Source organism: Mustela nivalis (genome assembly GCF_964662115.1).
Source record: "Mustela nivalis genome assembly, chromosome: 15".
NCBI classification, from domain to species: Eukaryota; Metazoa; Chordata; class Mammalia; order Carnivora; family Mustelidae; genus Mustela; species Mustela nivalis.
Window position 1 is genome coordinate 58,099,084 of NC_139034.1, and position 25,642 is coordinate 58,124,725.

Consider the following 25,642-nt stretch of genomic DNA (forward strand, 5'->3'; position numbering starts at 1 on the left):
CCCGCCTCCGGTGCCATGAACACCCAGTACTCAGTGCAGTGTAGACGATTCTTTGGAAGTTGTTTAGATGAATAAGTAATAATTTTTTAATACATTCAGAATACTATTTATTCCTTGAACTCACAAGAGAGAAACTGTAATCATGGCAATATTAAGTACTATAGTGAACCCTGGGGTAGCAGATGGGCCCTGAGGTAAACTGTTTCTGTACTATTGATTTACTTATTTGGTTTCCTTGTAAAACGTCCATGACCTGAACCATGGCTACAGCATACAAATACAAGTTTCCAATCCAAGCCAAATATTAAAATTCTTTCTTTAAAAACAGTCCGAGTGTTTTCTGGAAAGCACAGGGAAGGCTGGTTAGTGTCTTGGGCCCTGGAAATCAGGGTTTTGCAGTTTGGTCAGGTTTGAGAGGATGAACTCTCCTCATAACTTCTATCATGACTCCACCCATATGATTCCATTTCCAGAAACTTCTGTTTAGAGCTCCATATCTGTTTGGCATTCTGTTGTGAACTATCATGACATAAGACACGGCATTAAGTTAGGATTTTTGTCCTTAAAGAAATACATGCTATTTATAGTATTTTTATAATTTCTTACAGTTCTCAGAAGACATATAAATACATCAGATACAAACAAATGCCTTGGACAGGTAGACTGTGTCAGTGTATGAAGCTGGTTGTTACAAGACCTTCGGGAGTGGTGGGGACTGTGGTCCGCTGGGATGTGCATTACCTTCTTAAGTTCAAGTTCACATTAAAAAAAATCTGCTCTGTTGTTCAAATGAAACATATATATATATGGGCTAGATTTACCCTGTTGACCTCTTTTCAGACACACACACTTTCATTTGAGCTTCTAACACCTATTGGAAGTTAACTTTATTGACGTTAGTTTGCAAATAAAGAGACAGAAGCTCTGTGAGGTTAAAAAAAAAAAGGTAACTTAGCTAGTAACTGGGAGGGCACATATAGGAACTTGAAGTTCTGTGGACGCATGTCCAGTCATTTTCATAAAGTGGGGCAGAAAGAGGCAGAAATTGCTCACAGTTTTGGTGCTTACTCACTCTTCTTATATCTAAGTCGTCATCCAAGGGCTCCTTCTCTGATTTTGACTGCCATCTTCCACATATTTTCACCCAACTTGAAAGAACATGGTGTGCGTGCGTCATACCCTACAGTTAATGTGCTTCTGATAGGTCAGAGGTCTCTGAGTCACCCCTAATGTATCGATTTTCTCTTGGAAGACAAGAAGTTGCTGAGGAACATAGCTTGACGCAAAGGGGAAGCTCCTGCCTTCTGAGCAGGCTGGTCTATCTGGAGTGGAGCCAACACAGAGCTTCAGACCTTACTAGGACTGCTGGGAAGAGATGCTTCACAGGGTGAGTACAAATGAGAGACATGAGGTACTACCTTTAGGCCAAATTCAAGTGTCAAAATATGGGTTTTAGAGTCAGAAAGATTGGGATACAAAGTACCTTGTCTTGAGTGACCTCGGACAAAGGAATTCAATCCTCAGTGTCAGCTTTGTTGTTTGAAAAAATTCTTGTGGGGACTAAGTAAATATATGTAAAGCAGGTGTTAGGAGCCAGTTACTGAATAATAGGTCCTTGATAAATGCTGGTTCTCCTCCCTCCCTCTTTCTTTCCCCTCTGTGCCCCATGGAGGAGGCTTGTGGCCATGCTGATAGGAGTTAGGAGAGGATGTGCTTTGAGCGCTCAAAGACCATAGTCCTCATCGTCACAACCAGTATAGTGTCAACGGGCACAATATCTACCTTGGTATGCACCAAATATTTTGTCACCCTTAAGGGACAGTGAACAGGAAATAAGTTATGACAAACAAAGTACAATTTCTGGAAACTGCTGGCACGAGAGCTCTGAAGGGGTCACATGCAGATTAGCATAATTTTTATTACATGGTCTATTTTTGTCCTGTGAGATACTTATTTGGACTTCATTGTGCCCATTGCGAGGCTTTTGTTCTGAGGCTGTGAGTTTAATTATTTCGTTATTTATGAGTGCATCTGGGTATAAGTGCCACAGTTTTATTTCAGTGACAAATTTATGGTCAGTGAATTTTAGTAATTAATGAATAAATTATTTCTCCTTCATAAATGCCTCTGCAATTTGTGATTTCCATAACAATTCATAATACTTAAGAAAGGTTCTTTATTAGTTGAAAAATCCAGTGCTAATGGAATCAGGAAGGGGAGATTTTAAATTGCTTTAATTAGCTGTGTTAGTTAATATCCAACATGTGTAAGATATTGGGTTGGCTTTGGTTGGCTTGCTTAGCATTTAGTTGCCTAAAATCTGCCTAATATGTGAATGTACTTTGTTAAAAGAAATTCCAATTCTTTTGTGAGATAAATGGCAGGAATAAAAGGATTTCCTTGGTTATAATCTTTGATTCCCTGGCATATCCCTGAAACTCACCAAAAGAAAAACAAAATCAGCACATGCAAACAAATGCACATATTGACTTTCCAAAAAAGAAAACCTTAAAGCCACTTTGTGATGTGATTTCAAGGAATTGGGGCAGCTTATGAGAATTTGTAGGTTTCAAATCTTTTTCAAGAAAATCAACACAAAAATTTTTAAATAAATCCTATTCTCCACAAAATCACTGCTCTAAGTGCACTGAGGCAAAAAAAAGATAAATAAGAATCCCTACTTCCATGCAGCTCATAGTTGGAAGATGGAAGATGGAAGACACAATGATTTAAATGGAGAGTTGGGAAGAATTTGGAGAGGGAGGAAATGTTGAGTGTGGGGCATGTGCAGAAGAAAGGCACGTCGCCCAACCGACTGTTTCCTTGAGGATGGTAAGGCTATATTTTTAGATCCTCCCAGGGTTAACATATGGTTTCTCAGTGGAAAACACAAGAATCATTGTTGATTTCTTTTTTTCCTCACATCCATATCCATTTAATCAACAATTCCTATCAGCTCTACTTTCAAAATATATATTAAATCTAGACACTCAGCATTTCTGCAAATATCATGTAGGCTTAGACTAGACTCCTTGTTTCCACCTTGATACTCTCCAGTCAATTCTTCACCAGAGTGGAGAGGAGCCAGAGTGTTTTTTTCTCTGATCTAGTCACACTGGGTTCTTGTTTCTCCAACATATTGACTTATTACTGACCCCAGGACCTTTGCACTTGCTATCTCTCTGTTGGAATAATTTCCTTCCTGGTACTCTGAGGCCTCTTTCACTGGCTCATTTAGGTGTCTGCTCAAATGTTACCTCCTCAGAGACATATGTGACCACCCTATTTAACCTCCTCCTATGTCTCACTGACCAGACATCTAATTTAAAAAAAAAATCATTGTACCTATATCAATCATGGTTCAAGCAGAGAAATACAAATGATATCTGCATCTGTTACTGGAGTTTGATGTCCACATGTGATATCTACATATCCATGATGTCCACAGGGAGTTGGGTGTGGATATCTGTGGACATCTGCATTTGTGCATGCAGAGTGGACAAATCAAGGGCTGGTTGGACCCAACTGGGACAGAGTGAAACCTGTGTCCATCTTTTGGCCTCCAACCTTGAAGGCAAGTGTATCCTGTAGAAACAAAGCTTTTCATCAGAGAGCTACACACACACACACACACACACACACACACACACACACACACACCTGTCCAGGAGTCAACTTGGCCCAGGTATCAAAGAAGCAGGAGGGGGATTGGGAAAGGTGGTCCCAGCTACTTCTTCAAGCCAGGGTAATTCAGCAGATCATCAACAACATGTTTGAGCTACACAGGCAAGGCCTGCTGCTCCCCTTCAGCTCTCCACACCTCCCAAGAAGCCGTCCTTCTCTGATCTAATAGGAAAGACATGAGAGGTGGAACTGTGGGAAATGTAGTTCAGTACAGCCAAACAGATACATGACGAACCCATCATGGTATTTTTTTTTTTTTTAAGATTTTTATATATTTATTTGACAGAGAGAGATCACAAGTAGGCAGAGAGGCAGGCAGAGAGAGAGAGAGGGAAGCAGGCTCCCTGCTGAGCAGAGAGCCCGATGCGGGACTCGATCCCAGGACCCTGAGATCATGACCTGAGCTGAAGGCAATGGCTTAACCCACTGAGCCACCCAGGCGCCCCCCATCATGGCTAACATTGTGCTATATATTTATTTGTTCTGTGACTGCAGTTATTTTTCCCTTGTTCCCATCAGAGCAGTATTTGGCACATAGTTGATACTCAGTAAATATTTATCAAATTGGATAGCAAATATCTAAAGTGAATTTATAGGTGAATATTTGGTTGGCATGTCCTGGGCCTGAGGGCAGGAGTAAGGGGCAAATGAAGAGGTCAGGAGAGCAGGCTAAGTGAACTTATAACTGAGTTATTAAGCAAGCTGGACCATATCTGGAGACCTTGAGCTGGAAGAACTCCGTCTTTCTCCCAGTACCCCTTCAAACACACTCTGGACTCAGACTTCCTGGACAAAATTGCAGGCCACGCCCATAGTGTTTCTGATAGTCTTTATTCAAAAGAGCAGTTTTATTTCAGTGGGGCTAACATTAAACCATGAAATTTTAAATCAGGCCATAGCATTTCCCCACTCCAGGTTGCTTCTGCTTCAGGCTTGGAAAGCTATAGTAAGGGAGGAGGACATTGTCAACTTCTCCTTCTGGCTTTCATCCTCTACCTGCCACCGCTTCCTAATGGCTGTTGGCTGTGGCTCAGTGTTGGGTCACACAGATGAAGGGATTAAGGAGTAAGGGAATTAAGTCTTCTGGGCCAATGATGTTCTGTTGCAGCACGAATGTCCTCCATTTCTAGTTATTTCTGTCATGGGAGGGTCATTTTGAGGGTCTCTAGCTGTTTCCCCTGCCTGGAACCCCTAAACTACTGCTTCTTGCCCCTCACTCTCCACCCTGCCACACTGATTTGTGTGGGACTGTGGCATGAGAGAGAAATAAAGCCTTGTGTCAAGTCTCTGAGAATGTGGGCTTTCGGTGGTGTAAGCCAGTGTCACGTATCTTGTCACAAAAGCATGCACGGAGGCTCATGCTAAACTCTGTGCTGTGTCATGGTTGCTGCTGGTGGCGCCCCCTGTCCTCTCCTTTTGTTTTCAATACCAGAACTCAAAGGGATCCAACTGGCTAATGATAATCAGAACTTGGACACCAGAGCCAAGAGCTGAAGTTCAATGCCCCTGAGTCTTGGTCAAAGCACAGCTCCTGTTCAGTGTGTGTGTGGGGGTGTGTGTGTGTCTCCTTGGGTCCTTGAAGAAAGAGCAAGATGGGGGAGGGAGTACTGTAAACCCCAAGAAGCCGGTAATGACTAGATGAAAGAGGAGAGAACTGAGTCAGCAAATCACATCTCATAAGCTTTCCTATTTTGTATAGGCTGCACCGGAGGGTGAAGGGTTGTTGAGGTAGAAGGTAGAGACCGTTTATGGTTTTGAAAAAGAGCCGCCTCCAGAGATGTGGTATAGAAATGAGCGGATCCTGGGGTACGTGGGCAGCTCTGTCAGTTAAGTGTTTGACTCTCAATGTCAGTTCAAGCCTTGAGGGGAGGGTTGTGTGTGCCAGTTCCATGTTGGGCTCCATTCTGGATGTGGAGCCTACTTAAATTAAAAAAAAAAAAAAAAGTGGATCCTGAGAGGTGAGCGTAGAGGACATGGGAGTTAAATTGTGAGGTGAAAGATTTTGTTAAAAAAAAAAAAAAAGTAGCTATCTGGACTGGACAAGATTATGCTGAGTGAAATAAGTCAAGCAGAGAGAGTCAATTATCATAAGTTTCACTTATTATGGAGCATAAGAAATAACATGGAGGACAGTGGGAGACGGAGAGGTGAAGGGAGTTGGGGGAAATCAGAGGGGGAGACAAACCATGAGAGACTGTGGACTCTGAGAAACAAGCTGAGGGTTTGGGAGGGGAAGGGAATGGTGGTTGGGGGAGCCTGGTGGTGGGTATTAAGAAGGGCATGTATTGCATGGGGCACTGGGTGTGGTGCAGAAACAATGAATTCTGGAACACTGAAACACAAAAGAAGTAGATACAGAGAAAGAGATAGATCAAGAGATGTTTTGAAGGAAGTAAAAATAAGGAAAGCTGGTGTTGACAATAAAGATTAAGAATGGGAGGGAGATTATCAAAGCATCAAAAATTTCAAGGCTCCAAGATTTGGGAAAATGAATAGTAGCATCATTGGCTGTGACAGGAAATATTTGGGAAGAGAGATAGTTTTTGATGGAAATCAGATGAATTTGTTTTGGATAGGTCGAGTTGTAGTGACTTGGAGACATCCAGAAATGCCCAGGAAACTGTTGATAAAAGTATCAATCAGGCTGACTTTCCTTTTACTTCCAACTACCCAATAATTAGACTTCTGATCATTAGAATCTTTTAAAAATTTTGGGGGTGTTCAAAACTGAAGTTAAAATAATACTTTTCAAGCACTGGATATATATCTTAGGAGGATGGAGATATTTAATACCTCGACCACTTTGCTATCTCTTATTCTATTTCCCTTGCCACAACAATAATTAAGGAGCCTACACTTTGTTCACCCTGCTAATATATTTATAAAGTGTGGCCCCACTGATCTTTCATGCCCTTGCTAGTTGCAATTTATTTTCTGACTTGACCTTTCTGACTTGGCCTCTGCATGTGTCAAATTGCCTTATACACGTCCTTGATCTTTTGCCCTGCTAACATTTTGCATGTGATTACATTTCAGAGTTTGGAATCTTCAATCATGCAGTAAACAGAGATGCTGCATTAATTTTAAATTCAGGAGATTGAAAAAGAGGTCAACTTGGAGCTCGACACAAACTGAATTTCTGTAGGAGGCAGCGTGCCGTAAAAGCCTATATTTTAGCCTGATGATTGGTGAGTGACCCTGGTGGCTGATATGCAGGGACAGAAAGAAATGATGTGGAGGTGACAGCTGAGTTAGTGCATCACTACTGGTCGGTTCCCATTGCCCTGGGAGACCTAACACTACAAGATATGGAGGACTGTTACAGGAAAATGTGGAGGTTCAGAACCCCATCGGATCCCCAGGTTGTGCCAGGAGAACATCAGTGCCTTTTTATTTTCCTACCCATGGCAGAAATATCTGGAAACAGCTCCCTTCTCTCTCTGAAGCTGTCATACAGCCAGCCTCATGGGCCAGTTCTTTCTTCCCTTCAGTAGCTTTTGCACACACATTGCAGATCCCACTGTACTACCTGCCCCTGAGTGTGGTGATTGTCCAGCAGGTGGGGGACATGTCTCTTTGACAGATGTATTTGACATGCTTATTCAGATATGCCCAGTGTCCACCAATGCTTGTGGAATGACCTCTTGCCATTGCCACGGCTGGCCTCTGCTTCTGCACAGGAGGCAGAGGTGGGTTCTTCCATCACATCCCCATTTCTAATCTTGTCAGAGGAGACATAGAGATGAAGGTTTTCCCTTTTCTCACTTCTCAGCCCAACTCTGCAAACTGATAATAATGTCATTGCTCTGGATTGTATAGATTTAAAAATAAAGAGATAAAATGATGATTAGTACTAATGAGCATAGGGCAAGATAATTCATGTCTGCAGCGTGAGCTGAGCTGTGCACACACAAATGTGCAATAAGGTTTTTCAGATTATCTCTATGGACAGGAGTTGCATCAGAGTAAGCAGGAGGACTCTCCTTCAAAAATGCCTAGGTGACACTTTCACCACCTGCAATGACAAGCAATAACAGGTGATATAGCTAGAAGTTCACTGTGAATTTCACCAGCGTAGAGGAGAAAAAAGTTGAGCGCCAAGTCTTGAGTGATTGATTAGAATAAGGTGAGAGGATCATTGTTCAGACTGAAGTCTTTACTGATAGCAGATCAGAAGCTGAATATGAAAACCAGAACAAACATACTCCTAGAATTCAACATTTCCAAGTTAAGTAGACTTAGAATTAGATTAGGCTTCTTTATGCCTGAGGTTTAATAAGATTAGAAAATCATGTTGCAATTATGCATGTTTTGATGAAAAAAGGATAGGAATACTTAGCACATGATTCAAATCATGGAGCAGAGCCCTGAAGCATAAAGTGATGATTGCCCATGGTCCATATAGTGTAATGGGAAAAACCAGGCTTTGTAGATGTAAGAGTCTGAGTTTGATTTCTTGATTTGCCATTTGACCTCGAGCAAGTTTCTTAACTTTGTTTAGCCTTGGTTCTTTCCTTCGCAAAATCAGGATGTTAATACCTCTCATTCATGTTTACAGTAGCCAGTAAATGAATTAAATCTGCAAAAACAGTGTCAGGCGTGTGGTAAACACTGAACGAATGGGGGTGCTAGTGTTATTATACATGCTTAGAAAATCAAGAGTGAGGAATAGAATCTGTATCCACATTCTAGAACACAGCTTGCTTCTTTCTTTCCTCTTTTCTTTTCTTCTCTTTTCTTTTTCCTTTCTTCCTTCATTTCCTTTCTCTCTCTCCCTCCCGCCACACATCCTTTCCCCTCTCTCTTTCCTTCTTTCTTTCATCTTCTCCTCATATAACTCCTAAATCAAGTGCCCATTAATCAAGACTAGTATTTGTAGAGAGTTTGCACGTATTTCACACCTGCTATTCATGACAAAAAGGAGTGGGTCAGTATTTTAATCCAGCTGGAATGATAAGGGACATTGACTTTGAGAGGTTAAATGACTTTGCTCAATAATGCTAATAAGAAATAGAGCTGGGATTGAATCCAAACTCAAGGTTCTCTTCCTCCAACTCACTCCAGCTTTATTTCTTTACAATCAAGGTTCATGGGTCACCATTTCCTCCATGCCCTAATTAAAGGGGTAGTATTAGTGCTCCTTAAACATTTTCTCTTTCTTATTCCACATACATGCATATATTTCTGATATGGTAATGTAACTTTGAATCAATTGAACTTTATAAGGTCAAGTGGAAAGCCAGTTTATTATTTCTCATTATTGTCCTTTCAAAAACTGTGGATATTTTATTTAACTGGAATGAAATAACACCAGATTCTGATGTCTCCAGGCAATCTTAGAAAACAAAATATCAACTGGCTTCCAGCCATGGTGATAACTGGTATTTGACTAACTCTTTTAACATAAACAACAATAAAGCTAGGCAAATGTATATAGAGCAACTGTTTTCAGATGATGGACAACAGATAGTCCTAGACTGTAATTTATGTGCAAAGAGAAAGACCTGAGCCTGTGATTACCCTCAGATTTCTGACTGGAGGCACTTTTGGACCATGGCAAGGAATTTGAAATCCAAGCAAAGCAGCACAATCTCACTGTGCTGAGGTGGCAGAATTTGGAGTTGCTATGGCGGAAACTGTCAGGGATGGATACCTGAAAGGAGGCAGGTGGGCAGAAAAAGAGCTTCATAAATCTTCATAAGGGTCCCTTGAATCTTTGGCCAAATACTAAGCTGCATGTGTAGAGAGACTGCAAGGCCTGACAGCAAGCATCTACTTAGGGAACTATAAGCTGACCTGCAATTTTGGAGATCACAGAGTTCAGGGTTGCATTAAAATTCAAATCAATCAGAACAGAGAGATCTTGCTAAAACTTCAGGCATTTAAATGGAATTCCAGGAAGACCACAACTCAGGTACTGGGCTTCTTTGGCTTATGAAAAGAAGCAGGAAAACATGCTCTATAATCATTATATAAAACAATCAATGGAAACAGACCCAGAGGTGACAGAGATACTGAAATCAGCAGAAAAGAACTTAAACAGCTATTATAAACATATTCAATAATTTAAAGAAAATGTCATAATTAGTGAACAGATGGGTAATCTCAGCAGAAAAATTGGAATTATAAAACGAGAACTAAGCAGAAACACTGGAACTGAAAAAAAAAATAACATATGAAATGGAAAATTCCCTGGATGTGTTTAACAGAAGATTGAACACTGTAGATGAAAATATCAGTAAACTATTCAAATTGAATCATAGGAAAAGAACCTAAAAAAAGAAATGGCCACAGAGATTTGTGGGGCAACATCAATCAGTATAACTCATATGTAACTGAAGCTCCTAAAATAAGGAAGAATGAGATTGAAGCTGAAAAACAAGGAAAAAACAGTTGCCAAAAATTTCAGATTTGATCCCAAAGTTTGAAAACAAGACTAAAACTATTTTTCAGCATTATATTTGAGGTGTATAGTATAATAAGGTATAACAAGTAAATTTAACAAGGTTTCAGGATTCAATATCACTGTACAAAAATATTTGCCTTTCCATATACAATATAGCAAGAAATAATTGGAAGATGAAATTAAATGTCAATTCCTATTGTCAAGAGCATCAAAAATTATAAAACACATAGAAATAAGTTAAATGAAAGATGAGTAAATTCTCTATATGAAACACCACAGAATAATATTGAGAATAAAGGCCTAAATACATGGAGAAATATACCGTTTATGGAATGCAAGATTTAATAGTACTAAGAAATCAACTCTTCCCAAATTATTCCATAGATTCAATACAGTGCCAGTTAAAATCCAAGCAGTTTTTTTTTTTTTTTTTAAATAGAAACCGGTTAAGCAGCTTTATGTGGAAATGTGGACCTAGAATAGCTAAAACAATTTAAAAAAATTACTTATACTAATCAGTTTCAAGACTTATTTTAAATTATAATAATCAAGATATTATTACAGATGTAAAGATAGATGAATAGATCAACAAAACAGAAAAAAGAGTCTGTGACTAGAACCCCATATATATGATATTACGGTTTTAAAGATGAATACAAATTCTTAGATACACCTCTGATCAGGATGTGGGATTCTCTTGAATCTGGATAGTCCTATGACTGCTTTTATCAAAAGAATATGGTGGAAGTGACACTAATTTCTGAGAGTAGGTCATGAAAGGTGATGTGCCTTCTGCAGGTTTCTTTGGGACATTTCTTTTTTAGGGGATGCCAGTCATTGAGTAAGATTGACTACCCTATGAAGGCCATACTGGAAAGGTCATGTGTAGATATTTTCATTGGTGCTCTCAGCTGAGCTCCCAGTAGACAGCCAACATGCCAGTCATGTGAGTGTCCTCCATCTAATGTCCAACCCGATCAAGGCTTCAGATTGCTGCACTCGCATGCAACACCTGAGTGTACCCACATGAGAAGCTCCAAGTTAAGAACTGCCCAGCAGAGCTTTTCTCAAATTCCTGACCTGCAAAATAGTCACCAAAATAAAAGACATGTTCTAAACCTTTCATTTCTGTGGGAGTTTATTATGCAACAAGAGTAATTGGATAATTTAATGAGCAAATGAGACTTTTCAAGAAATGGTGATGGAACAACTGGATATCTGTATGGGAAAAGAAAAAGAACTTCAATCCATACTTCCCATCATACATAAAGCATTATTTAAATAGGAGGACAGAATCAAATGGAAAGGGGTGCTTGGGTGGCTCAGACAGTTAAGCATCTAACTCTTGGTTTCAGGTGAGATCATGATCTCAGGGTAGTGAGATGAAGCCTGGCTTTGGGCTCCATGCTCAGCAGGGAGTCTGCTTAAGATTTTCTTTCTCCCTCTCCTCTCTCTGACCCTCCCCCTTGCCCTCTCTTTAAATAAATAAATAAATCTTAAAAGAAGATGAAGTGTAAAGACAAAACGTACGAGCTTTTAGATAAACACACTGAACTAAATTTATTCAGTTAGCCAACATATAATACATCATTAGTTTTTGATGTAGTGTTCAATGATTCATTAGTTGAGTATATTATATGTTGGCTAATTGAACATAATAAAAAAACAAATAACTGTATTCAGTGGCATATATGTGGTAATAAGAAAGTAAAATAATCTTCTGATATATGCAAAATCATGATTGTACCTCGAAAACATTATTCTGAAGAAAGTAAGCCAGACACAAAAGAGTACGTACTATGAACATACTTATGTAAAGTCCTAGGATTGATAAAATGAATCTATGATGGTATTGAGCAGTAGTTGCTTCTACACAGGGAATGAAATCCTGGCACTGGTGCCTTCTATCAATGTCTGGTCCCTCACACTGATTATTTTCTTTTGGGAGCTTTCATAGCTTCCACAGAAATACTCATGCTGGGCTCTCTAATTGTAATTCGCATAATTTGAGTCTCAGCCTCTGTGTGCCCAGCAACTCATCTTATGCTAACTGCCTCTTTTTGGGTTCTATCATATCCTTGGGGGATCTCCTGAGCAAAGTTCACCTTAAGGCAACTCTGAATCAGCTTTCCTCCCAACGCGGTCCACATGCTGCCACTTAAAAACACTCACAAATCCTTGTCCCACTGTGAACTGTAGCTTGTTCCCAGTGCAGGGTTTTACTCTGTAGACATTGGCTTCAGGTTCTTGCTTTGGATTTTCTCCAGCATGGTCTGATATCTGTCTTTGGACCCCACATATGCCAGACAATCAAGGTCAAATGCTCTTAGCTCTTCATGAGATGTTTCTGTTACTTGCCCTCCCCTACCCCACCCTCCAGGAGGGGAAGAAAAAAATTCTAGCCCTCCAGAATTTGCTGCACTAATATGGCTCTGCAATCCATCTAACTTCCATCTTTTTATACCTCAAGAGAGTTGATAAGGAATGATGGCAGCCCTGAGTTCTTACCATTCACTTTGCAAGTTCTGCAGAGGTGATATTGCCCTGCACTTTGTCACATAGGGGTACTTAGTGCCTATTGTTTGCTTTCCCCAGCTTTAGAGTAAGGCGGAAAGACTCCAATTTTAACATCTTGTCATGTGAAGGGGTCATTTCAATGTCCTGGAAGCTGACCTTTAGCTGACATTCTTGGTGTTCCAAAGCAGAGCACTTTTACTAAATCATTGGCTGCAGAAAATCTGTCAGAAGATTCAGTTTGTCCACAATTAACATTAACGTCAAGTGTGACAGCTAATTCTATGATGCTTTCAGCAGTGAAAATTCTCCTGTCTCACCAGTCTTTCTGCCATCCACAAATAAAACAAGCTGACTGTCAGTGGATATAACCAATTCTTCTCCATTAAAAAATTCTGTGTTCTCACTTTAGAATTTTATTTCTACATAAAAAAAAAATCAATGTTCGATACTATCATGGGATAAATCATAGTCTCATTGGTATTAAAAGAAAGTTTTAGTTTATTTTTTGTGTTTTTTTAGTTGTATTGAGGTGTAAATGATACACACAAAATGCACATCTTTAATGTGTATATCTTGAGGATTTGGATTTGGATATGCCAATACCTGTGATGCTATCACCACAAACAACATACCACATATATCCTTCACTTCCAAAAATGTTCTTGTATCCGAGTGTGTGTGTACATGCCTGTGTGTGATGGTAAGAACACTTGACATGAAATCTATTCTATTTTATAGTGCACAACACCATATTGTTAACTATAGCTACTATGTTTTACAGCACATATGTGGAACTTACTCATTTTGCCTAACTGAAACTTTGTACACATGGATAAATCATTCCCCATTTCCCCATGCTCCCAACCCCTGGCAACCACTATGCTATTCTCTGCTTCTATGAGTTAAAACTTACATCAATTGCTGTTGGAATCTGCAGCATCTGTTGCAATGACAAATATCTGGGGCTGAAGTCGCATGACCTCCATGTGAACAAGTCATGCCAAACAGGATGATTTAGTCATGGACTTCCCGATAAAAATAGTAACTACAGTGAAAAGTCAACCAGAACCCAAGAGTATGTACTGACTACTGTGGCTTTCTTTGTGAAGAGCAGATTTTCTACTGCAAAGTTAAATTTCTTTCCCTTCCTTCTCCCCTTCCCCCTCGCCCCTCTTCCTCCTTTCTTTGTATTGCTCTCTGTATGTCATTTTTAGTTAAAAAATTGTTTCACTTTTAAGAACATCTAGTGATTTCCATTCTGAAGATGGTGACATAAAATTGGCATTTCTCTCTTCTTCTTTCAGCTTCTGCGAAAGCAACAAGAAAAGAATGAGAGATGCAAACACAATACCTGTCGCCAATGAAAGTGAGAGATGATAAAAATTTAGAAAAACAATGTAGATGAAGTAATGATATAACAATGGTGGTGAGCAAACCACCCAGGGTCAGGTAAAATTAAAATGATGTCCCTGTAAGTAGATCCTAGAAACCAGGGTGATTTTCTAAGGTCTCATGTAGAGTCTCATGTAGAGGAGAAAGGTTCACTGGCTGGCATGGAAGTTTTCCCTTTGCTTGGTATTGTTCTGAGAAATGAGGAATGAGAGAAATGAGAAATGAGGAACAACACAGACAAAGGAGGAATTACATGGGTAAATAATTTGCAGGAAGCAGACTGTCCTTGTGGTGATGGATGGAACTTCAAGGTCTTCACATGATGAACCTCCCCACAACTGATGAACTCCACAGCTAGGGAAAAGTAAGTTCCCAAAGAGCTCATAGTTACTACCATGTCTTGGCTCTTTGCCCACATGATCCTCACATAATTACATATAGCTGCATACATATAATTTGTTCGTGAAAAACTTACCTCTTTCAAATGATGTGAGAAAAAAAAGAAATCAACATATATACATACACTTATTACTAGAAAGAGGGAGAAAAGGAAAACAGGACAAATTGCTGATAAAGAATACTCAGTAGAAATACACTGCAGATAAATATTGTATCAGAAACCTGTCCAGTCATTAAAAAAAATTTAAGAGGTAGGGCATCTAGGTGGCTTAGTTGGTTAAGCATCTGCCTTTGGCTCAGGTCATGATCCCAGGGTCCTGAGATGGAGTCCGCATCAGGCTCCCTGCTCTGTGGGGAGTCTGCTCTCCCTTTATGTGCACGCATGCATGTGCACATGTTGTCCCCCTCAAATAAGTAAGTGAATCTTAAAAAAAAAAATTAGAGGCAATTGCTCTAATACAGAATAGAGACAAAGCAGAAATATAAGGTGTCAAGGGGAGCTTGTTAGAGAGTACGAAGAGATGAACTGTGAGTTGGCAGAGTTCAGGAAAAAGTCAAAGCAAAATAGAAATAAAAAAGAAATAAAAACTGCTATAGAATTAAAGGCAAAATGATTAGCAGCATAACAGAAACTCGCCACTGATGAAAACACAGTAAGGGGCCTGATAAAAATGAGCACACTGAAATAGAAGCTAAAAGTTAAAAAGATTAGAGAAAAAAATTATAAACAGGTGAAGGTGATATGCCTAATTGGTGTCCTAAAGATGAAAAATGGAGATAATGATTCAGAAAAATATTTAGACAATCTTACAGATAAAAGAAGACTCTATAGTTTGAAAGGGTATGCTATTTCCTGGGAAGATTTTACTCAGACTCATGCATGGAATCTTCAAGTAAAAGAGAAATTCCAGTTAAAAACAGGAGTTTAGGCTCAGACTTCACAGAAAATAGTGGGCAGCACTTAAGAATTTCATACCCAGCCAAAATATTAAGCCTGTATTAACATAATAGACATTTTCCAATATGTTAGAATGCGGAGAATGTCTACCCCTTCTTTAAAAAACTACGAAAGGGGCGCCTTGATGGCTCAGTGGGTTACGCCTCTGCCTTTGGCTCAGGTCATGATCCCAGGATCCTGGGATCGAGCCCCACATCGGGCTCTCTGCTCATCAAAGAGCCTGCTTCCCTCTCTGCCTGCTTCTGCCTACTTGTGATCTCTGTCTGTCAAATAAATGAATTAAATCTTAAAAAAAAAGAAACTACTAAACGATAGGGGTGCCTGGGTGGAGCAGTTGGCTAAATGTCTGACTCTTGGTTTAGGCGCAGGTCCTGCTCTCCGGGTCCTGAGATGGAGCCCTGCATCTGGCTTGGCCCTCAGTGCAGAGTCAGCTTGGGAGTCTCTCTCCCCCCATGTATTCTCGCTCTCAAATAAAGAATCTTAAAAAAATGTTAAAAAACTATTAAAGGATAAATCACAGCAAATCAGGAAAGGGATGATAAGTATAGGAAAATGGTGATGGGACTAGATCTACTTCATTGAACAAAAACAAAATATTGCTACAAACAACACAAATGCTATAAACCCTGATAAATATGGGCAAGAGGTAAAGAGAAAAAGGTATTATCATTTTGTTGTTTTTTCATCTCTTACAGTGAAACATTCAAAGATCCTACGTAAAGCTGATGAAACAAGCGAGGGACACGTAGCAGCGGGAGTGGTATCTCCTTATGAGGAAGAGTATTAACCCTGGGTCTGTATTATTGCAGCTGTATCACTGTCTTTATGACCTGGCTTGGAGTCGGTTTTACTTTTGTTTTAAATTTTCTAAGGAACAGTGTGCAGTCTTACTGCTAGCACCGGGCTGGGACCATACCCACATCCTTGCCCTTGCAGAGCCTCTGGATAAAAGCACAAGTATATTTACCATCACAAAACGAACACTAAAATGATACTAGCATCAGCTAAATGGGGCAACAGAGTAGAGGGAGGCAAAGGGAAAGGAAAATATATGGGCTAATTTCATCTTTGGTCAAAGCATAGAGTTAATTGGCACTGTAGAAACACGCCCCTGTGACTTGGAGTAGGCAAGGATTTATTAAACAAGGATGCCTGCGGCTCAAATCATAAAGGAAGGATGTTTTACCCCTAACAATTCTAGAAAACTTCTATTCCTTAAAAGAAACAGTAAAGTATGTATGTATGGATGAAAAGTCATACATAGACATCTAATCACTAGAAAAAAATTCTTCCACATTTTCAGAAAAAAATAAAATACAAATCTAAGGTAAAAAAAAAAACAAAGAAGAAGCTCACATAGGGAAAGATTTTTAAAAAAGGAAAATAAAGAAGACATACTTTTCTTCTGAAGAAAATGAGAAGTTTCCTTCCTGACTCTTTTTTTTTTTTTTAAGATTTTATTTATTTATTTGACAGAGAGAGACACAGCGAGAGAGGGAACACAAGCAGGGGGAGCATGAGAGGGAGAAGCAGGCTTCCCGCTGAGCAAGGAGCCTGATAATGGTCTAGGTCCTAGGACACTGGGATCATGACCTGAGCTGAAGGCAGACGCTTAATGACTGAGCCACGCAGGTGTACCTGATTCACTTTTCTTACTTTTTTCTCTTTCCCCTCATCTCTTGCATGCAGAAGCCAAGAGAAATAAAATCACTTCGCTCTTTTGGAAAGGCTTGTGGTAAGGGGTGAATGCTGGCCCTCAAATAGAGAAACATGCCTTTTATAATCATAACTATTACCATCAGTTGTTGCCATCAATTTGCCTCCCTTTAATTTTGCCTGAGAGCTGATAAGGCTTAGAACCAATGCCAAGCTGTGCACGTCACTTCCTGTGAGGTAAGAACATAGGTTGTAGAGAATGATACTTATGAATTTAAAATGTAGCTTTGCCATTCCCTCTCTGTGCAACCTCTTTACTTCTCCAGGCTCAGCTTCCTCATTTAGAATATCGGAATAAAACACACTGTGCAGAGTTGTCATGTAGGTAACGAAAGGTAACATTTATTGAGCGTTTACTGTGCACCAGGCTATTTAAAGCATGTGTTAATTCACTGAATTCTCTCACAGATCTGATGAGGCAGGTACTGGTATCATTCCCATTTTACAGATAAGTAAACTGAGGCACGGAAACAGGAAGCGATTCATTCAAACCCACACAACTGGCTAATGGAGTAACTGGGATTATGAGTCTTGGCAAACTGACCCTAAAGCCTGCATTCTTAACCTCTTTGCTCTATTGACTGTTGAATTCAAAGGATGAGAGGTAACATGCGTCATATGTCCTACAACAGTAAGTAGGTGTCAAAGAAGAAAATGGATACCAAGAAACATTCACTAATGTTTCAAGTCAAGGCATGGAGAGGTCAGGTGAACTGTTGATTTTCAAACCATCATGAAAAGGAGCTGAAAATTCAGGAAAAAATGAACAGACAGAAGGGTAGTGGAAATTCCGGATAAGTAGGAGTTCCTCTTGGGAAGCCGGAACAATGAGCAGAAGGTTTGGAGCAGATGTCCCTGGCCACCTGCACTGTCATTCTTCACGAAGCAACGTTGTCTGTCTTGAAAAAGAGGCTTCCTGGGAGGAGCCTGGAATAACCTGGGGAATGGCTTTAGAGCCATTTTGTGGGGTACAGGGCAGACTGAAAGGCTTCTGTTACTTTTGGTTCTGAAACTCGGGATGTTCAAGTCCGTTTATCTATAATGAGTGGAGTTAACAGTCATTGATCTCAACAGGGAAGTTTCAATACTTCATCAGTGAGCTGAATGGATAAGCTTCTCCTTCACTTCAACAAAAAGGGTTGCAGTATACACGCATACTCACCCTTACCAGCGTAGACACACATTCACATGCCCACATACCTACACACACGTGTGCACACGTGTAGGTGCATCCCACCAGCACCCATCCCCCATGACCTTTTCAGATTGTGAGTCCCAAAGTCCTCCAATCTGTTTAATTGACTTCCGTCTGAGGCGAAAATGCCATTGATCTGCCCATGTGGAAGCCTCCTTCTCTCTGTGTGAATTCTGCCTTTCCAAGCGAGATTGCAAAGTTCTGCCAGGACCCAAGGAGCTGACTTGAAATGCAAAGCAAATGTTCAGAAGGAAGGAAGTTGCTAAGTGCTTTGCACCTTGAATGCAAAGGCCTATTTTTGAGTCTGGGGACGAAGAGCTTTTGTCCCCTCCCTGTGCCTCCACCCAGAGCCCAGGTGCTCACTGGCCGCACAGCTCACCCCACTGTGGGCCATGAGCAAAGACCCGGGCTTCCCAGCTTCCCAGAAGGAAGAGAAGCTTATCCAGTACGGCAAAGGACAGGCCTTCTGTTCACCTCATTCTCTGCTGCCTTCTGTCATCTCCTGACGTTATGACTCTTGATTTCCAAAGTCCAAGTAACTTACTTGTGCTGCTCAGACCCTCCTGTGTCCCCTCCACGGTAAGAACAGCCATTCTACTGTGCGCCAGAAACATTTCTCTCCAGTCACGCTGCTGTGCCGAGCTGGCAAAACAGATGTCCGCTTTGTGCTGGAGAGGCTCTTTGCTCTTTGGCTCCCACAGAGACCAACCTGGCAGGGGTGCAAGGCAGAGCAGCCGAAGGGAAAGCCTCACGGTTCATTCCCCACCTGGCTCCCAAATGTGCAGAGCCCCTCCTGGGCACCGAGGGGATGCAGGCGCACGGCCGCCCTCATTGGCCGCTGGTCCCCGGTCTTGCCCAAGACGGTGGTTTGAGGATGAATTGTTAGAAACCATCCTGCTCATCCAGGGCCCGAGGGAGGCACAGCCTTTTGCTGTAAGGCTCTGTACACTACTGTGCTGCTTAGCAGGGGTGAATGGCTATTTGGATGAAATTAGATTCTAAAGTTAAAGCCACATGGGCATGAATTATGTCCTAAGTGGGCCATGGGATGGCAGATAGACCCTGCCACCTCTGCCCTCGGGCTGTACCAGGAAGGTGCTATTGATCTGCCAGGGTTCATTCCGGAGTCTGAGTTTGAACAAGCTCTAAAAGCTGATTTCAGGGGCACCTGGGTGGCTCAGTGGGTTAAAGCCTCTGCCCTCGGCTCAGGTCATGATCCCAGGGTCCTGGGATCGAGCCCTGCATCAGGCTCTCTGCTCGGTGGGGAGCCTGCTTCCCTCTCACTCTCTGCCTGCCTCTCTGCCTACTTGTCAAAGAAATAAAATCTTAAAAAAAAATAAAAGCTAATTTCATAGCGACACTGAAAACCTCAGTAAGAACAGGACAGTGGGTACCTCCAGGGCTCAGACCCTTCCACATATCTCTCTCCTGTTGGCAACCTTTCTTTTTCAAGTGAAAGGGAATGTATTGTAAGTGTGGCTGAAGCAGATGTGTCCTGTTTTCAAATAGTTGTAATTACAACAATGTAGAGATAAAAAAGGAAAGGAATTAAATTGAGGACATAAAATATCAATCAGATGGGATTGGACGTGTTCAGAGTGCTATGGACTGCAGGCTTCCTCACATGTGTGGTATCTAAAATAGTCAGGTGCGGGCTTCTGGGTGGCTCAGTCCATTGGGTGTCTGTCTTCAGCTCCAGTCATGGTCCCAGAGTCCTGGGAGGAAGCCCTGCATCGGACTCCTTGCTTGGTGTGGAGTCTGCTGCTCCCTCTGCCCCTCCCCCTTGCTTGTTCTCACTCTCTCTTCCTCCGTCTCTCAGGTTCATAGCATCTGCACGAAATGGTGGTGGCCAGAACAGGAGGGAGGGAGAATTGAGGAGATGCTAATCAAAGGTTTCAGTCTGGAGAGATGAGTACATTCCAGAGGTCTGCTGTATGTCATTGTGTCTGTAGTCAACCGTACTGGGTTGTGCATTGAAAAACTTGTCAAGGGGACACGTTTCATATGCTTAAATAAAAAGAAAAGAAAAGAAAATGTTATGTAATAAATCAAATCAATAAATGTTATGTCATACATCAAATATAAAATAAAAATCAATCTAGGAAAAGGGCCGGAGGCACACGATGAGAGAGGACATGAGATCAAAGACCTTTCTAGAAGTGCTGGCCCCACGGCTGTTTGGTGAGTGAGGTCTGAGTCTCAGAGCTGCATGAACACACTCTCCTTGTCATCAGTGTGAGCGTGAGGAAGGTAAGGGGACGCTGTCCTTTTTGGCACTGTGTCCGCCTTACCTGGAGGCACTCTGAATATTTGCTGAGAGAACATGTCGGTGGAATTGCCCTCTGCTGAAGATACAGAGCGGTGGATTATCTTCTCTCAAAGATGCACACGACCTCATGGATTTCTGAGTCAGCGTGGTCCCGGTACTCTCTTTGCGTCAGGGAGAAGCAATGGCAGGAGAAGCCTGGTTTTCGGGCTCTCCACATAGGAGTGCGGGGGTTGGACTGACTCTTAACCTGGAGACTGGTTATGGTTCTCAGTCTACTCAAGAGGAGGGGAGAGCCCTAAGAGGATTCCAGCTCCCCTAATGGAAAGAGGCCTGAGCTGGCTTTGGTATGCACTACTCAGTAGCAGAGAGGGACCAATATTTACATCCAAGTCCCCGCAGGACTGCACTTTATTCGCACGTAGAAATCAATTCATAAACTCTTTGAGTTAAGGTTTATACAAAGATGCTGACTTAGTAAGAAAGGCCTGGGATGAAGAAAGAGTTTCCAGCACGGGTAGCTCAGGACAAGAGCCATAGGAACACAGATGAGAATCTAGCCCACAGCAGATTAAAAAATTTTTAATGTTATCTTTTGGAGTGAGGAGACATTATTAATTAATATCATAATCTATTTCATTCTTTGTTAAGTTATGAATTATGAATAGTATAATTTATAATTATGAATAGTAATTTTATAATTATGAATAGTAAAATACACATATCAAAGATGTGGACTTGGTTATCCTCTGTCAGCTTCTAGAAAGCAAACATTTTAAGAAACCCTCCTGGTTTTGTCATAAACAGACACCTGGGTCTCATGGCAGCCCGTGAGGTTCTGAGTGGGCCAAGCGAGGCAAGCTGGTGTCCTTATAGAATTTTATCTTGAAGTAGCTTCTATCTGGCTTGCTAAGGTGCCCATTGGTTTATGGATAGGGGAAGCAAAGGCAGTGATCTTATGCTCACATGGTATTTATCTGAAATTCTTTCTTACTGATAGCAGAGTAGCAAGTTTTCTGAGGGATTGGCAAAGACCTTAATTTGGGTCTCTGGGAAGCGGTGGAAGGAGTTAGCCTGGGGTAGGTAGGTCTTCGTTGTCTCTCAGGGACTATGGTTTAGAAGAAGCCTCCCATGGCCTCTTTTACACTGTAATTTTCTCTGAGAGGAGTCACTTGATACTCAAAACAAAAACAACACTTGGTATTTCTTGAGTATCTGATATGTGTTAGGTTGGGGGCTCTGTTCCGTATTTTAGGCATACTGTTACATTTTAAATCGTGCGTACAACTCTCTGAAATCAATAGTACCATATCCATTAAGTGGGTGGGAAAATTAAGAAGTAAAGAGAAGTAGAAACTTGGCCTTAGCTAACCAGAGAGAGGTCCTCCTGTGATGGGACCACTGGGATGGATTGAGGACCCCAGCAGAGCGGATACAGGAAACCAGAGAGAAACCTTGCAGGTTGCGTGGGCTCTGAACCTGCCATGACTGTGAGCCACAGGCTGGACCTTCGAGGAGCCGCTGTGTGTGTGTGTGTGTGTGTAATACCTGATTGCGGGTTGGGCCAACTGAGGATATATTACGGAGGCTAAGTGGAATGCCGCACAAATGGGAATAAAGGATTCAGGGGTCATTTCCTAGCTAGACATCTAGCAAATAGAAGTGATGCGTGCTTTTACCTGCGGGAATGCTAGCATAGCAGTTTGATAATAATATTTGACACTTGCTTCGCCGAGTCCTACTCTTCCAAAATGATTTCCTGAAGCAGCTCTGCTTCTAAGTCCATCTCCTTAAAATTAGACTCCTCCAGGGTCAGGATCAGGGGCTGGAGCGGCTACCAGCTGCCCCAGCTCTTTAGCCACACAGCCTAGGTTTATGCCATGGTGGTTTTTTCCCCACGTTTCCCGAAATTTCTCTGACTGGGAAGTGGAAGACAGGAGAACAGTGAGGAAGTGTGAAGCAGAAATAAATCTTCTTTTAGAGACATTATATTATAGTGGTTCAATTTCTTTTCAGCTTCGCTGAAGCAGATCAATGTACACCCAAGATAGTCAAGGTTTAAAAAAAAAAAAAAAAAGAAAAGAAAGCGGGGGAAAAAGAATGTATAATAAAATAAAAGTTTATTTGGCAGGATTTCTTTCAGGGGAGGGAACATTTTGGTGTGTGTGGTGGAGAACTTCAGTAAGTTGCTGGGGAAGGAGAGTAAGACCCAAAGGTCTTGCCCAAGAAGGAAAGGAAAGTTCCCTGATCTCAAGACATCCCAAGAAAGGCAATCTTAAAAAACACATAGATGTAGAGGAATGGGGAAGGGGGGGTTGATCCAGAGCTGAAACTCCAGGAGCCACATGGCTGGGGGAGGTTTTGGAAGAAGAAAAATACGCTCCAAGAATATGTAAGTTGGCTTTTGCCTGCGCTCCCGTAGTTTCTCTTCTCAGTTTCGGCTCTCCCACTCCCAACAGAATAATCTTCAGCCCAGTAGATGTTTCTCACTCTTTTTAGGGGGATAGAAGTGGATTCTCTTGAGGAAGTTTGAAAAGATGTTTTTCTGTGTTTGGGGCAAACAGGAGGCAGGTGGGACTACAGTGGGTAGCTGATGTCTGCTTTAGAGTTGCAAGTGATAGCGACCTGTATGAAATAGCAACCTTTCACTTTTGTCATTGAGAATGTTGCATTTTATATGTAGGATATTTCATTTAATTTTGCTTTGCTTATGATTCTATCTTTTCTTTTTTAAAGAAGATTTATTTATGTATTTTAGAGAGAGAGTGCGAGCGAGCACGAGCAGGAGGGGCAGAGGGAGAAGGAGAGAGAATCTCCAGGGGGCTCCTTGATGAACTGTCATGGGGCTGCAGCTCATGAGCCTGAGATCGTGACCTGAGCCGAACCCGAGTCAGAGGCTTAACCAACTGCACCACCTAGGTGCCCCCCCAATCTTTTCTGTTTTTGTATTTTTTTTTATTTTTATTTTTTTTAATTAATTTTTTATTTTTTATAAACATATATTTTTATCCCCAGGGGTATTTTGTATTTTTTTAAAGATTTTATTTATTTATTTGACAGAGAAGGAGAGAGAGAGAGAGAGCACAAGCAGGAAGAGTGGCAGGCAGAGGGAGAGAGAGAAGCAGGCTCCTCGCCAAGCAAGGACCCTGATGCGGGACTCAGTCCCAGAATCCTGGGATCATGACCTGAGCTGAAGGCAGACGCTTAACAACTGAGCCACTCAGGAGTTCCCCATCTTTTCCTTTTTATTTAATTAATTAATTAATTTATTTATTTTGTGATATTTCATACAACTCCCTCCAGGAAAGCTAAGGTGCTCAGTAACAGGTTGGCAGATAATACTGCTTGTGGGTAATCATTGCTTTCTCCCAGGAATTACATATTTTATGACTTTTTCAAAGAACAGTCTATGGCTTGGCAAGCTGTCGTCGGATCACAGTAGCTCCCGTTATCCATGGTTTTGCTTTCTGCTGTTTCGGTAACTGATGGTCAGCCGTGGTCCCGAAGCACACCCAACTGTTACAAGGTAAACAGCAGCCCCGTGCTGCAGTGTCTGGGTCATTCCCCTTACATCAGTCATCTCAGCACGGAGGCATTTTACCACCTCACCCATCACAGGAGGGATGAATACAGCAGTGACAACATTCATATAACTTTCACTGCAGTGTATTGTTAAAACTATTCTGTTTTATTATTGTTGCTGTTAATCTCTTACTGTGCTTAATTTGGAAATTAAACTTTATCATAGGTAGGTATGTACCCATAGTACAGATGAGGCTAAGTACTCTCTGTGGTTTCAGGCATACATCTGGGGCTGGGACAAGAGAGGTCTACTGTCCTCTCCTATAATCCAGAGATACCATACACTCTCCTGGAGAACTAGTTCTGAGTTGCAAAAATACGAAAATGAGACTACGAGAGAGAATGCATCGTTTATGGTGAGTGAAAGTAAATGCAGAGGCAGATAGGAACGGAGGAGAGCTGTTTGCTCTGCCTGAAGGAAGGCACTAGAGACGGTGGAAAATAATATCCTTAACATTTCTATGGCTCTTCATAGTTTTAAAGTGCTTCCTGGTAATCAAGTGTCATTAATCAGATATTAGCTGCGGGTCATTCAACAAATTAGTTGTTGATTTAGACTGAGAGCTGTTCATAATTTTGCAGACTAAGAACAAACATGATTCCTTTTACATTTCACAAAAATTTTGACTTCCTTATGGTCATTGAGTGTTCTAATGTGTGTTGGGTTTGGATTATGGATACCAATAGGTACTTATTATTATATGCATTTACATTTATATAGACTACTAATTTATAACCTATTAGTTTGCTATAGTGGTCCCCCTCTCTCTGTGGTTTCACTTCCTGCAGTTTCAGTTACCTGCAATCCACAAGCAGAGGATCCTCCTTCTAATGAATCATCAGGTCAGTCGTAGCCTAATGCTATATTCATATAACTTTTATGACAGTATATGGTTATAATTGCTCTATTTTATTATTATTGTTGTTAATCCCTTACTGAGCCCAATTTGTAAACGAATCATTATCATAGGTATGTATATAGGAAAAAAACAGTGTAGATAGGGCCTGAGACTGTCTGTGGTTTCAGGCATCCAGTGAGGGTCTGGGGACCTATCTTCCTTCGGTAAGGGGGTGGGGACAGCTGCCTTTACAACACCTGTGCAGGTAAGACTATGTAGGGAAACTCTTAAGTTTGAGAAGTGTCACCATGAGAGTCATCACTGAACACCCTTCCCTAACACAGAGGGGCGTGCTGGCATGGAGTAGCCAGTAAAAACACATAATGGAGTCTCCTTTCTTCTATAGCTTGAATGTTGCCACTTGGAAACACCAAGAGATTGTAAGGGGATCTGGAAGAAATACCATTTTCCCTGTGTAAGGGCGTATTTAGCCAGAGCGGCCCCACCTTGGTTGAACAGCCCCTATTTTGTTGTTTATGCAGTAAAACTTAAACTGACCGCCCCCACCCCTGCCCAGGGGAATTTACCTAAAAGCAAGTCTGGGAAACCAGTCCCAGGTAACAAAGCCCAAATACAAAGGTGGGTCAGGTCAGGTGGCGATAATGGTCCGAATGCAGACATGAGTCGG

The 25,642-nt window shown here is 41.4% G+C and overlaps 1 long non-coding RNA gene across 1 annotated transcript; it reads right to left on the reverse strand.

Annotated features, from left to right (window-relative positions):
* Nucleotides 1-190: 190 nt before the first annotated feature.
* LOC309848742 lies at nt 191-25,642 on the reverse strand. The gene is made up of 3 exons (XR_014303253.1): nt 25,542-25,642; nt 3,661-3,846; nt 191-519 (listed from the first exon to the last, which is right to left on the reverse strand). It is a non-coding gene; the product is annotated as an uncharacterized lncRNA (long non-coding RNA).